At 42.9% G+C, this 13,691-nt stretch overlaps 1 protein-coding gene across 4 annotated transcripts in view; it reads right to left on the bottom strand.

The window, feature by feature from the left end:
• Positions 1-13,691, bottom strand: part of ZNF462 (zinc finger protein 462) — a 152,599-nt gene that overhangs the window by 94,428 nt on the left and 44,480 nt on the right. The gene's annotated exons all lie outside the window — the stretch shown is intronic.

Here is a 13,691-nt window from a genome sequence, read left to right on the forward strand (position 1 = left end):
ATCAGACATAATAGGAATGGTGTCCTTGACATCATAACTTCAAAGAAAGGAGGAAAAAAAAAGATAAACTTTTTCTAGCTTCATATATCTTCAAATGCCATTTGTCACAAAAACCCTTAATACTTCAAAAGTTGTCGTAGTTTCTCAATGTCTTGACTGATTTCAGATTTCTTGGTAAGTTAATACTGACTTTGATTCTGGCTGAGACCTATTTTCTTTTTGAACCGGAATCTTCTCAGAAGTAAAGAGACTGCCCATATAGAAGAAAGAGTAAACTTCAATCTTCATTAGCAGTTTTAATACAAGAACATCAATGTTTTACCAGCAAATGGTGAAACAGTGTGGAACCTCAGAGTAGCAGTGGAAAAAGCTTTTACTATACTTTTCATTCTTCTACTATCTTAACTGATATTAAGATACACCTCCTTCTTCCTTCCCTTTCCTACACAGGGTTTTTTTTTCTCTTTTTTTTCATGAGCTAAATGGTTATTTGCTTTTTACTACCTACCAATTATAACCTAACAGCTTCTCCAATCTAATTAGGTCATAAAATATTTCTCATGAGATTCTCAAACAACCAACTCTAGATGACAATCCAGTTTCTAGTTTCAAGTTGCACCTTGGTCCCTCAATTCACACTAAGGCAACAGAAACACATGTGGTTTGGAAGAAGGGCTTTTAAGGCAGGACCTCCTCTTTTTCCACTTTTCCCCTTTATGAATGTGAAGTACATACTTGGGCATAAAAAGCTGGGAAGCTGATTTCGAATAAGGCAAAACTTGCCCTGGCCACTTCTGCCCTGCTATTTACTGTGTGACTGAAAGATACAGATAGCTTCCCATAAACTCAATGGAGAGACTCACCATTAAGAAGTTAAAAATGTATTAGAAGGCATGCCCTTCCTATCTTCATGTATATCCTGAATTGAGATACCCAGTTCTTATCCTAATGACGGAGTTACTTCACTGAGCTCATGGCAGACTCTACGAAGCCAATGAAATCTAGAACCAGATGTCCAAGCACAAAAGCCACAGCCAAACCTTTCACTACTTTGGTCGTATTTAGCACCTTCCTATACTTTTATTGTAAAAGATCAATTATTTCTGCAAGAGGAATAAAGTTGAGGAATCTGTCAATGTAGTGAAAGGCGCTATGACAGGAGGATTTTCTCTGAAAGAATGCTCCTGCTGATAGCCTGTGAAAATAACTCCTGGCAAGTCCAGCTCTGGACAGCCTGAGCTCGTAGGGCGAGAGGCACTTATCTACCCTCTCTCCTTTCACCCAGCAGTTTCTCCTTTTTCAATAAACCCTGAACTGTGCACCAGACTTCTTTTCAGCTAACTCAGCCTCCATGTTCCGGGCCACACCAGCTTTTTTCTGTCTCAGCACCAACCCAAATTGTGTGGAAGAGGTTGCTATCAGCTCTGGATCAAATTACAGCCGACACGGACGCCCCACCCCACTTCTCCTTTTCGCACAGCCCATTAGACCTGAAAACAAATTTTTCCATAGTGCAGACGACTCCTGCATTTAGAACACTTCACAGCAAAAAGGCGGATCATCCAGGGTGCGCTCCCCATCCCCCCAGCTTAGTCCTTTCATCTCAGCCAAACAAGCCACAGCTCTGCTGAATGTGTTTATCACACTTTCAAGAGATAGGAGCTCCTGCGTCACTGAAGCTCTAAGACTCACTAAGCTGCCCTAGTCCTCTGAGCTTTAGGAGCGGCCATTTTAGCTCAGAGCTTCCCCTCCGAGCACAACATGGCTTCTCTGGGATGGATGCTGCCAGGCTGACAGGCAGAGGAAACAGGAGAGGAGCAGTCTGGGCCCCTCCTCTGCCCTCCTCCTCTCAACAAAGAAGGAACTGTTTTCACTCCTTCCCGAAAAAGCAGCACCTTTCTCCTCCTCACATGTCATTCAGCAAGGATCTCCCGAAGGTTCCTTTATCCCATGATTGATGGGCTGGTACGTTCATCCCAGCACAGCCCTGGTTACTGCAGGACGTTCCTGGACATGACCCTGTTCTCCAGCAGCCTTTGGGGGTGTGCTGGAGGGGGGGAACCTCCAGAATGCCTTGGCTTCTTGGGAGTCGTCCTTCCACACACAGAAGACATACCATCCGACTCTGCTTGTCGGATTCCAAAGTCTAATGACCTTTGTTAATCACCAGCCAGTCTGTCTGCATCAGCAGACCCTGCCAACAGGCACACCCTTCAACACAAAGGCTGTAGCTATTCCTTTTAAAAGAGGTTCTCTGAAAGCTCCATTGTGTAGCCGGGAGGAAAACAAAATCTCTTCCCTTCAAAACTTCAAGCCTTTAGACATAATGTAACAGAAGGCTTTCTGCTGTGTGTCTTTTGGAAAGTTTGAGCCTCATTCTCACTACATCCACCCAAAAAATGACAGTTCTGCTCAAGGAAAGCAGGACACCTTTGGCATTAAGTCCTCCACCCAGAGATGAAACTCATCTCTCCACATGGGTCTCTAATATCTTGGTGTCTTCCAAAGCTGTTATCAAGGATTCAGACTTCACTGGATGCAAACAGAAATCGACAGCCTTCTTGTTCTGCTACAAAGGAGATTAAAGGGTTAGGAGATCAGGAGAAAAAAAAAGGCCCTGATTTGGAAAAAGAAGAGATGATGAAAGCGATTTCCTAATGGGTTCTAGCTTTAATGTTGTTGCAGACTCTACCTCAAAAATAGTGCAGAGCCTTGGAAGAGGTTAATCTCCAGGCTGCCAAGAGAACCAGCGTCAGGTACGGCTGAACGGCCTTCAATTTGATGTCCTGAAATGAGGATGTAGCCTCCTCTGAAAGGCATTTTGTCTTTGTGCACATATTGCTCCTGGAGACGTTGACAGAAGAAGAAAACAGAAATTGCCAGCATGGCCTCAACAATCAAAGACACAGAGACTTGATGTGTTTATGAGACTGAGGACGGACACATGGGCAAGAAGTGAGAGGAGGAGGAGGAAAGCTGGACCTGAGGATGACCCATTCATCAACCCAAGGATGTTTTTGCAGCAGATGGTAATCCTCTGAGAAGCCAACAACAAAGATGGGAACAAAGATCAGAAATACGCTCCTGCATATTTGACTGTTTCATCAACCGAGAAAGAACAGCAACCCTAAAAGGCTAAACCAGACACTGATAGCTACCAAATGATGATTTAAAGTTAACAGCCTTGATCTCCTATCTACTTTATTTAAAAATACAGCTGCGATAGTGAGATTATTAGTAATATTTTTTTTCCCACTGACCAAATCAGCAAAATCAAAAGCAGAAGAGAAAGCTTCTGAACTAACTAGAAAGAAATGCTATTTCAAAAGGTCATGAGATAAATCTACAAATCAAACAAGCACCCCCCACCCCCATCTCCTAATCCCAACACAACATCTCCAGACCATTCAAGGTCAAACAGGCATCGGAAGACTAGACTCTCAACACCATCCAGGATGATGCCATGGCAGGCAGATGAATATGGGTTTGTTCCTAAATAAGCTAACACCTAATGTGATTAGTCCTCCTAACGTGAAACCTCTCAGTTCAGTCAGTCAGTTCAGTCGCTTAGTCGTGTCCGACTCTTTGCGACCCCATGAATCGCAGCACGCCAGGCCTTCCTGTCCATCACCAACTCCCAGAGTTCACTCAAACTCAGGTCTATAGAGTCGGTGATGTCATCCAGCCATCTCATCCTCTGTCGTCCCCTTCTCCTCCTGCCCCCAATCCCTCCCAGCATCAGAGTCTCTTCCAATGAGTCAACTCTTCGCATCAGGTGGCCTAAGTACTGGAGTTTCAGCTTTAGCATCAGTCCTTCCAAAGAACACCCAGGACTGATCTCCTTTAGAATGGACTGGCTGGATCTCCTTGCAGTCTGAGGGACTCACAAGAGTCTTCTCTAAAACCGCAGTTCAAAAGCATCAATTCTTCGGCACTCAGCTTTCTTCACAGTCCAACTCTCACAACCATACGTGACTCCTGGAAAAACCATAGCTTTGACTAGACGGACCTTTGTTGGCAAAGTAATGTCTCTGCTTTTGAATATGCTATCTAGGTTGGTCACAACTTTTCTTCCAAGGTGTAAGCGTCTTTTAATTTCACGGCTGCAGTCACCATCTGCAGTGATTTTGGAGCCCCCAAAAATAAAGTCTGACACTGTTTCCACTGTTTCCCCATCTATTTCCCATGAAGTGATAGGACCAGATGCCATGATCTTAGTTTTCTGAATGTTGAGCTTTAAGCCAACTTTCTCACTCTCCTCTTTCACTTTCATCAAGAGGCTTTTTAAGGTCCTCTTCACTTTCTGCCATAAGGGTGGTGTCATCTGCATATCTGAGGTTATTGATATTTCTCCCGGCAATCTTGAATCCAGCTTGTGCTTCTTCCAGCCCAGCGTTTCTCATGATGGACTCTGCATATAAGTTAAATAAGCAGGGTGACAATATACAGCCTTGACGGACTCCTTTTCCTATTTGGAACCAGTCTGTTGTTCCATGTCCAGTTCTAACTGCTGCTTCCTAACCTGCATACAAATTTCTCAAGAGGCAGGTCAGGTGGTCTGGTATTCCCATCTCTCTCAGAATTTTCCACGGTTTATTGTAATCCACACAGTCAAAGGCTTTGGCATAGTCAATAAAGCAGAAATAGATGTTTTTCTGGAACTCTCTTGCTTTTTCCATGATCCAGCGGATGTTGGCAATTTGATCTCTGGTTCCTCTGCCTTTTCTAAAACTAGCTTGAACATCTGGAAGTTCACGGTTTACATATTGCTGAAGAATTTTGAGCATTACTTTACTAGTGTGTGAGATGACTGCAGTTGTGCGGTAGTTTGAGCATTCTTTGGCACTGCCTTTCTTTGGAATTGGAATGAAAACTGACCTTTTCCAGTCCTGTGGCCACTGCTGAGTTTTCCAAATTTGCTGGCATATTGAGTGCAGCACTTTCACAGCATCATCTTTCAGGATTTGAAATAGCTCAACTGGAATTCCATCACCTCCACTAGCTTTGTTTGTAGTGATGCTTTCTAAGGCCCATTTGACTTCACACTCCAGGATGTCTGGCTCTAGATGAGTGATCACACCATCATGATTATCTTGGTCATGAAGATCTTTTTTGTACAGTTATTCTGTGTATTCTTGTCACCTCTTCTTAATATCTTCTGCTTCTGTTAGGTCCATCCATACCATTTCTGTCCTTTATCGAGCCCATCTTTGCATGAAATGTTCCCTTGGTATCTCTAATTTTCTTGAAGACATCTCTGCTGCTGCTGCTGCTGCTGCTACTAAGTCGCTTCAGTCGTGTCCTACTCTGTGCGACCACATAGACGGCAGCCCACCAGGCTCCCTCGTCCCTGGGATTCTCCAGGCAAGAACACTGGAGTGGGTTGTTGTTTCCTTCTCCAATGCATGAAAGTGAAAAGTGAAAGGGAAGTTGCTCAGTCGTGTCCGACTCTTAGTGACCCCATGGACTACAGCCTACCAGGCTCCTCCATCTATGGGATTTTCCAGGCAAGAGTACTGGAGTGGGGTGCCACTACCTTCTCCTTTCCCATTCTGCTGTTTTCCTCTATTTCTTTGCATTGATCGCTGAGGAAGGCTTTTTTATCTCTTCTTGCTATTCTTTGGAACTCTGCATTCAGATCCTTATATCTTTCCTCTTCTTTGCTTTTCGCTTCTCTTCTTTTCACAGCTATTTGTAAGGCCTTCCTAGACAGCCATTTTGCTTTTTTGCATTTCTTTTCCATGGGGATGGTCTTGATCCCTGTCTCCTGTACAATGTTACGAACCTCTGTTCATAGTTCATCAGGTACTCTTATCTATCAGATCTAGTCCCTTAAATCTATTTCTCACTTCTACTGTATAATCATAAGGGATTTGATTTAGGTCATACCTGAATGATTTAGGCTCTTAGACTATTCCAACTTTCCATGACTCTGCAGTACTACTGATTACCACTGGTTGGTTTGTTCACTTTACATTTATAGGCTGGGTGTTTCACGAGGTGGGGTTTTGATGGAAAACCCAAAACCCAACTTTCATGTTGCATAAACTCTTGAAGACATTTTTAAGGAAAATCCAGAGATCTTGTGAACGGTTGGGAATATACACTTGAGAACAGGGAAGTGGAAAGAATGGCCACTGGCTGCTCTTTCTCAATCTTAAAAACAGCAATTGTCAATTTATTTACCAAACAAACTGACTCAAACACATAGTAAATAAAGTTATGGTTACCAAAAGGGAAAGGGGAGTGGGGGGAAGGATAAATTAGGAGTTTGAGATTAGCAAATTACTATATATGAAATAACAAGGTCCTACTGTACAGCACAAGGAAATATGTTCAATATCTTATAATAAACTCTAACGGAAAAGAATCTGAAAAGGAATATATTATACATATATATGTATAACTGAATCACTTTCTGTATATCAGAAAGTAACACAACATCGTAAATCAACTATACTTCAATTCTTTAAAATCACCAATTTTAATTTCTACCATCTGCCCACCATGTTCTGTGTTTAGAATTTCCAGGGGCCCATTATGCCTCTGTTTTCCTCCTGTGAAACTGAAAGGTTACATTCCAGGGGTTCAAGCTGTGTCTTCCCCACTCACTGCCCAGACCCAACAGGAGAAGGGAGGCACCCTGGGTTGCTGGAGGGTGTTTCCACAATCCTGCCACCACCCCCTGCACCCAGGTCAGCCTGGGGAGCACTGTTCTCCAAGCTTGCATGCAGCATGAGTATTTTCAATCAAAATCCCAACTGTCTCCAGGAAGTGTCCACGTGAAAACGTGCAGGCCTTGTCTGGACCTACACTGTTCCCTGACTGAAGGACTGCAGACCAGAAATAAAGCCGTGAAGCACTGCAGCCACAGGGATTCAGGAGCAACTAATTATATGCTTCAAAGCCTTTGAGAAATAGAACCAGAAACACCGTAAGATGCCTTTCCTCTGTCCACTCCAGAAACCCAGTTTCATTTATAAGACACTGAACTTCCCAGTTCTCCTGAATCATAACTCTGAGAAAAGGCTTTAGTGACCACCTGTTGTCTGTGCTTTTACTTTCTCCTTTTCTATGAATGGAAAAACCAATTACCCAAGGTCAGGTAGTGGAATGCATAAACTGTGGAACTGTTCAGCTGGAAAGACAGAAAAATCAGAAACTTAAAAGATCATGCTACAATGCAAATGTATTTGAGATCAGAAACTGTTGCTATGATGAGGTCAAAGAGCTGCGGGATGTTTTGGGAGGTTAGCACCTTTCATGTCAAGCCCCAGGAACGTGATTTGGGAAGAAAGAAGAATTTTCATGCTTAGGCTGAAAAATGAGGGGGAAAAAATCATGAATCCACTTGCATGTGTGGGTTGCTACTTTCAGCAACAAGGTGTGTTATGTATCACTACTTATCGTTTACTCTTGTCATAGTCCAAGTGGCAGTGCTAATAACTTAAAAATCATTTAAAGCATCTTTCCAACCAGGAGTGTTCCAAGAAATGGAGGTAAAACCTCCTTTCAGGAAAAGGAACAGTTGTTATAGAATCATACTTACAAATGTAAATACATAATATGCATACACACACACACACACACACACACACACACACACACACACACACACCAGAGCCCATGCATGCCCATATACACACACATGTATCATAGGGTGCTTGTTCTCTACACATACATATATACATATGTGTATGTAGATATAAAATAACTTTCTTGATTTAATTTGAACTCAGACATGGGCATGTGCCCTCCAAATTTAGCAGGAGTTCTGTTATAACACTTCGGAATAATTACCAATGACATACATATTCTTCCTATGGTATAGTGATTTAACAAAATAATAAGCCAGCAAAATAAACCAACAAAGAACTTTCAACAAGCTACCTCCATCAATCCCACATTTGGTACAACTATAGATCCTGGCTCACCATGTGGTGTCTTCAAATGTCCTATCCAATGTTTATACTGCTTGCTACATGATCTAAGCAGTTCTGTGTACTCTTGGCAATTCACCACACTAATGAAAGGTTTAACATATCAGGAAGGATAAATAATTAAGGAATTCAGAAGGGAGACACAGCTGTTCCTCAAAACCAAATTTTCAGAAGAGAAAGGATTAATTTGCAATCACATATGTAACCCTCAAGATGAGACAGAATTTAAATAGCAGCAAAGAAATACCAGGTGACCCTGAGTGCTGCCAATGCCCATGGATGGCCTCTGTTTCATGTGGTTGGCCTGGTATATCTCCAGGACAGAGTCTGAAGCAGACAGTCTGCAGGTTAATAACCCCAGCCCCCTTCCCACCAAGGATGCTAGTCTTCAGGTTCTCTCTTATTTTAGCTTTGTTCTCCTGAATCAAGTTTTCAAGTTTTACAGAGCATGCTGGAGTAATATTTCATAACAGGTACCTTGGGGATCATTATTCAAATAAGATGATTTAATCCAAGTGACCCCCCCCCCCGCCGAAAAGTATCAGATATGTAAACAAGAAGCCATTCTGAGTGATCTATTATGAAAGCAGGTAGTGAGTGTCTAATACAGAAAGAGATAGTACATACCTTCTGGAGAATTCATGCATTCCTTTGCAATGATATAAGGCTAATTGAGGCCAACAGGCCAATAGGCAGCCTGCCAGCTCTCCTGTCCTTAGAAAAGGAAGCGTGTGATTTGAACAAGGAGATAAAAGAGGAGAGAAGGGACTAGAAAAGAAAGGGAGGAAGCAGGGTGGTATCTCAGGAGCTTTAGACTTCATTGTCTGGGAAGGGGAACCTGCAGTTCGCCAGATAAATCCTGTTCCGAGAAGCGTCTCAACAATATTCTCCTTGAGAAACAAAACAAATGAAGACGCCTCCACATGCTAAAATTCTCAAAAGGCAACCATGACAAATGAGATCCCAGCTCATTTTGTTCTTCCAAATGACAGAAAACTATTCTCTGGATTGAATGAATTCTCTGAAATGTCATGGGTCCATCTGGAAGTTCCTTGGAAACTCTGAAGACATTCTTGTCTGAGCCTGGAGACCAAGAAAGACCCGATTTCTCTCCTCTAAAGCCAAACCTCGCCCCAATGGCGGAGACAGAGAATCACGGTGTTCCTTCATAGACTCTTCAGAATGCTGGCTGCATTTCCACAGGCACTTTGCACACTACAAGAACTCTCATTATAAAAATTGTAAAATTAAAGGGAAGTTGCAGATATGCTGCTGGGTCTTCATTACAGAACTGATTAAGACGCAGAGTAAGCACAAGCTGCATTCAAAGACATCTTCCACAACGTGAAAGACCAAACCACGCTCTGAGCAGCTCCTCTGTGGGTTTGAAGGTCTCCATGACCACAGGCCTTGGGCCTGTCTTCAGGGCCAGATCTGTGCCTGGCCCAGGAAGTCAGGCCAACTCCACCAAGTCTAAATTCTACAGTTTCAGTGAGTGAAATGGAAAGGGAAATGGCAACCCATTCCAGTGTTCTTGCTGGGAAAATTCCATGGACAGAGGAGCCTGGCAGGTTACAGTCCATGGGGTCACAAAGAGTCAGACACTGAGAGATAAGCACACACACAGAGTGAATGAATCCAGAAACCATTTGAACAACTTACCTTGCTCTCTATTACTTTTGGAGAAAAATAAAACAAAATGAAAGGATCTATGGCTTTTGAAAGTATATGGAAGTATAAGGAAGAACCTCTTGTATTTGAGGAAAAGCCCACAAAAATCCCAATTTAATCCCTGCAAGACTTATTCATGGCTTTGTGCTCATGGTTCGCTCAGAAGATTCAGACAAGTCACTTCCTTTAAATGAGAATTGCCCCAAGAATGCCTCTATCTGTGGTACACAAAGCCCTGACTCAGGCAAGGCAATGACCTTTCCAGTCTTTCTTATATTTGACAAAATATAATCACACCATAGTTCCTGATCTAACTACCCTGTCAGGATGAAAGCCTTAAGCAGATTGCTTTCTAGAAAGGTAAACAGTGGCTGGGCTTGTGTGAATCGTGAACTGTGAACACTCTGAAGTCCTCCTGTTCATGAAGATTGTGACTTTTTATTTTCTCCCCTTGGTTTCCACCTCAATCAGAAATCATTAGAAGGCTGTCTTCCCTCTTATTAAGATCCACTGGTTCACCCACCCCTATTCCAGGAAAATAGGAAAAACACACTATGTGTTTATGTACGGATTTGGCAGATACCCAAGAATTAGGAATATATTTTTTTTAATGATAGCTAAGGAATTTAAATAGACGGGGAAACAATGGAAACAGTGAGATACTTTATATTTTGGGGCTCGAAAATCACTGCAGATGGTGACTGCAGCCATGAATTTAAAAGATGCTTGCTCCTTGGAAAGAAAGCTATGATCAACCTAGACAGCATATTAAAAAGCAGAGACATTACTTTACCAACAAAGGTCCATCTAGTCAAGGCTATGGTTTTTCCACTTGTCATGTATGGATGTGAGAGTTGGACTATAAAGAAAGCTGAGCACCAAAGAATTGATGCTTTTGAACTGTGGTATTGGAAAAAACTTTTGAGAGTCCCTTGAACTGCAAGGAGATCCAACCAGTCTATCCTAAAGGAAATCAGTCCTGAATATTCATTGTAAGGACTGATGCTGAACCTGAAACTAATACTTTGGTCACCCTGATGCAAAGAACTGACTCATTGGCAAAGAACTGACTCATTGGCAAAGACCCTGATGCTGGGAAAGACTGAAGGTGGGAGGAGAAGGGGACGACAGAGGATGAGATGGTTGGATGGCATCACCAACTTAATGGACATGAGTTCAAGTAAGCTCCAGGAGTTGGTGATGGACAGAGAAGCCTGGCGTGCTGCAGTCCATGGGGATGCAAAGAATTGGACACAACTAAGCGACTGAACTAAACCGAAGGAATTTCTTTTCTCTTGCAATCTTCAATCTACTCTCAGCAACTAAGTTTACTTGCTGCACCTCAAGAACTTCTAAGCAGAAAGTTAAGACATTTGTCTGCCAACACAACAGAGTTTTCTTTTTTATCACCATGTGAAAACACTACAGTGGCTCAGGTACTTGACCAAGCCCCACATTCCATAAATCCTTAATGATAAATCTCACTTTGCAACCAACTTTTCAGCTTATTCACTATCGAGCTGCTTAAAAAAAAAAATGACAAGGATACAGAAATGCCTCTCCAACAAGTAAAAGAATTTGTTCTCAGCAGGTGTGACAACCTCTCCTGCCACCTTCACCTTGAACAAGTCTTTGGAAGCCTTTACTTGGACTATTCGCTAAATAAAGAGATTAGATTATGATAGTCAACCTTTTTGTAAAATGGGAGGGTTTTATGAAATTTTCTTCTCACAGTTTGAAAGATTTTTTTTTCTGACTTAATTCATCCTTCACTTTTTATTATACTCAGAGACAAATAAATGCCCTGTTTTATATGGCTGCCCGCTCCTCATGCAGTTCTAGGCTCAAAGTGCTAGGAGCTTCCTCGCAACTCCATCTAACTCGCCTGCTTTCCCTACTCCCATGAAACTGAGTCCCCATACACAACCCTGACTGTACTCACATCCTCTCTACCATGGTAAGTACCTTGTAAGTTGCTTCACTGCAGCTAGGACACCTGTGGGTGTCTCCCTCTGCAAGAACAGAGGCACCCTGAGACCAGGCCTATCTATTTACATGGGTGTTTTCAGCACTGGAGACAATTCACACCACGGGTACTCTGCAAATGTGTTGAATGAATGAACAAATGAATGAATGAATCAGACCTTAGGAATGACTGGATTCCAAATGAACATAAAAAGATTGGTCGTGAGAGTTAGATTCTTCTCCTATCCTATGCTGTCATAGAGCAGTGGTCGCAAGAAGGGGCAATCTTGCCCCCACAGACTCCAGCCCAGGATTATTTCGAGACATCTTTGGTTCTCACAACCGGTTGAGGAGGTGGTGTTACTGGCACCTAATGGGGAGAGGCCAGGGATGTTGCTAAACATCCTACAATGCATAGGACAAACCCCGTAAGAAAGAATGATCTGGTCCAAAATGACAAAAATGGGGAGGCAGGAAACCCTGTCACGAGTGGTCTTGAGGTATTTTCAGTTTCTGAATATAAGCCACCTGCCTTCATAAGCCTTTCATGTGGTCCTGGCCTGGGAAACTCTGGACTAGATGATCAGCAAGCTCAAATATTCTATGATTCAAAATGATCTTAGCAGCCTTCCTGTCCTATGATATAATGAGTTTTTTAGTTTTATTTTTCTGATTTGGGCATTTTACTATAATGTTTCAAGAAAAATCCAACATTAAGGCATGCTACTGGTCCATCTTTCTTTAGTGATAAGCCCCTTGCACTGATGATGACCCTATGGGCTTTGTGGATAAGGGCTTAACATCATTAAAAATTGTCAAGTCCTACAGTTAGCACATGGCCTCCAACTAAAATTTCTATGAAAAATGTCATGCACACTTTCTCTTCTCCAACATAAAAAATTATCTTCCCTCAAAGTGACGGGGCCCCAGGCTAATCAAAATCACTCTTCAAAGGATGAGTACTGTGTTCCTTCTGGTTCTTATATCCCCAGGGTCCAGCATAGATCTGGCCCTCCCTGACATGACCTGTGGGATGAATGAGTATATGCAAGCCTGCATTCCAGGAGGAAATTAAACCAGTGGTACTAACACAAACTAAACATTTAGGAACCTAAGCAATTCCAGAGAGCTTCCATGACCAAAAAAGCAAAATAAAACTTACACCATATGATCCTGCCCCTAGTCAACTAATAAAGTTTATGTAGCCACATCACAGTGCTTGGCTGATGACTGAGGTAGTAAGACTTCTAAGTTCCCACTTGTTCGTCATATGTGAAGTGGCCAACTTACTTTTCCTCACTGTCTGAGGGGAAAGGGACTTCCCTGGTGGTCCAGTGGTTAAGAATCCACCTGCCAATGCAGGGGACACAGGTTCTATCCCTGGTCTGGAAAGATTCCACATGCCTTAGGGCAGCTAAGCCCATGTGCCACAACTACTGAGCTCATGCTCTAGAGTCTGCTCTGCAGCAAGAGAGGCCACTGCAACGAGAAGCCTGCGGACCACAACTAGAGCGTAGCCCCTGCTCACCACAACTGGAGAAAGCCCACATGCAGCAACGAAGACCCCGTGCAGCCAAATAAGGAAACAAAAAGGATCAAAAGGGAGAAGGTACTCTGGTGACACCATTCCACCACATTCGTTCGAACTGCTCAGCTCCCCTGAATCATCTGGAATCATCACCTGGGTCTTCACTAGACTGTCTGGTTGCCTGCTGCTGCTGCTGCTGCTAAGTCGCTTCAGTCGTGTCCGACTCTGTGCAACCCCATGGACTGCAGCCTACCAGGCTCCCCCATCCATGGGATTTTCCAGGCAAGAGCACTGGAGTGGGGTGCCATTGCCTTCTCCAGTCTTGTTGCCTACACTTCACCAAAAAACCTTTCAATTCTTGTTTGCAAAGATTCTGGAAACCCGGAGGAATGATTCTCCCCTGTAGCTCAAAACTGTATAAACCTTTTCAGTAGAGGGAACTATCGTGTTGGTCAAAACAATCATTCAGGATTTTTCTGTAAGGTGGGACAGAAAAATCCAAATGAACTTTTTGGCCAAAACAATGTAACAACATTAGACAGAAGCAGAGTTTTCTCAAGCTCTTCCCTGGTGGCTCAGAGGGTAAA

The sequence above is a fragment of the Ovis canadensis genome, chromosome 2 (assembly GCF_042477335.2).
Source record: "Ovis canadensis isolate MfBH-ARS-UI-01 breed Bighorn chromosome 2, ARS-UI_OviCan_v2, whole genome shotgun sequence".
NCBI lineage: Eukaryota > Metazoa > Chordata > Mammalia > Artiodactyla > Bovidae > Ovis > Ovis canadensis.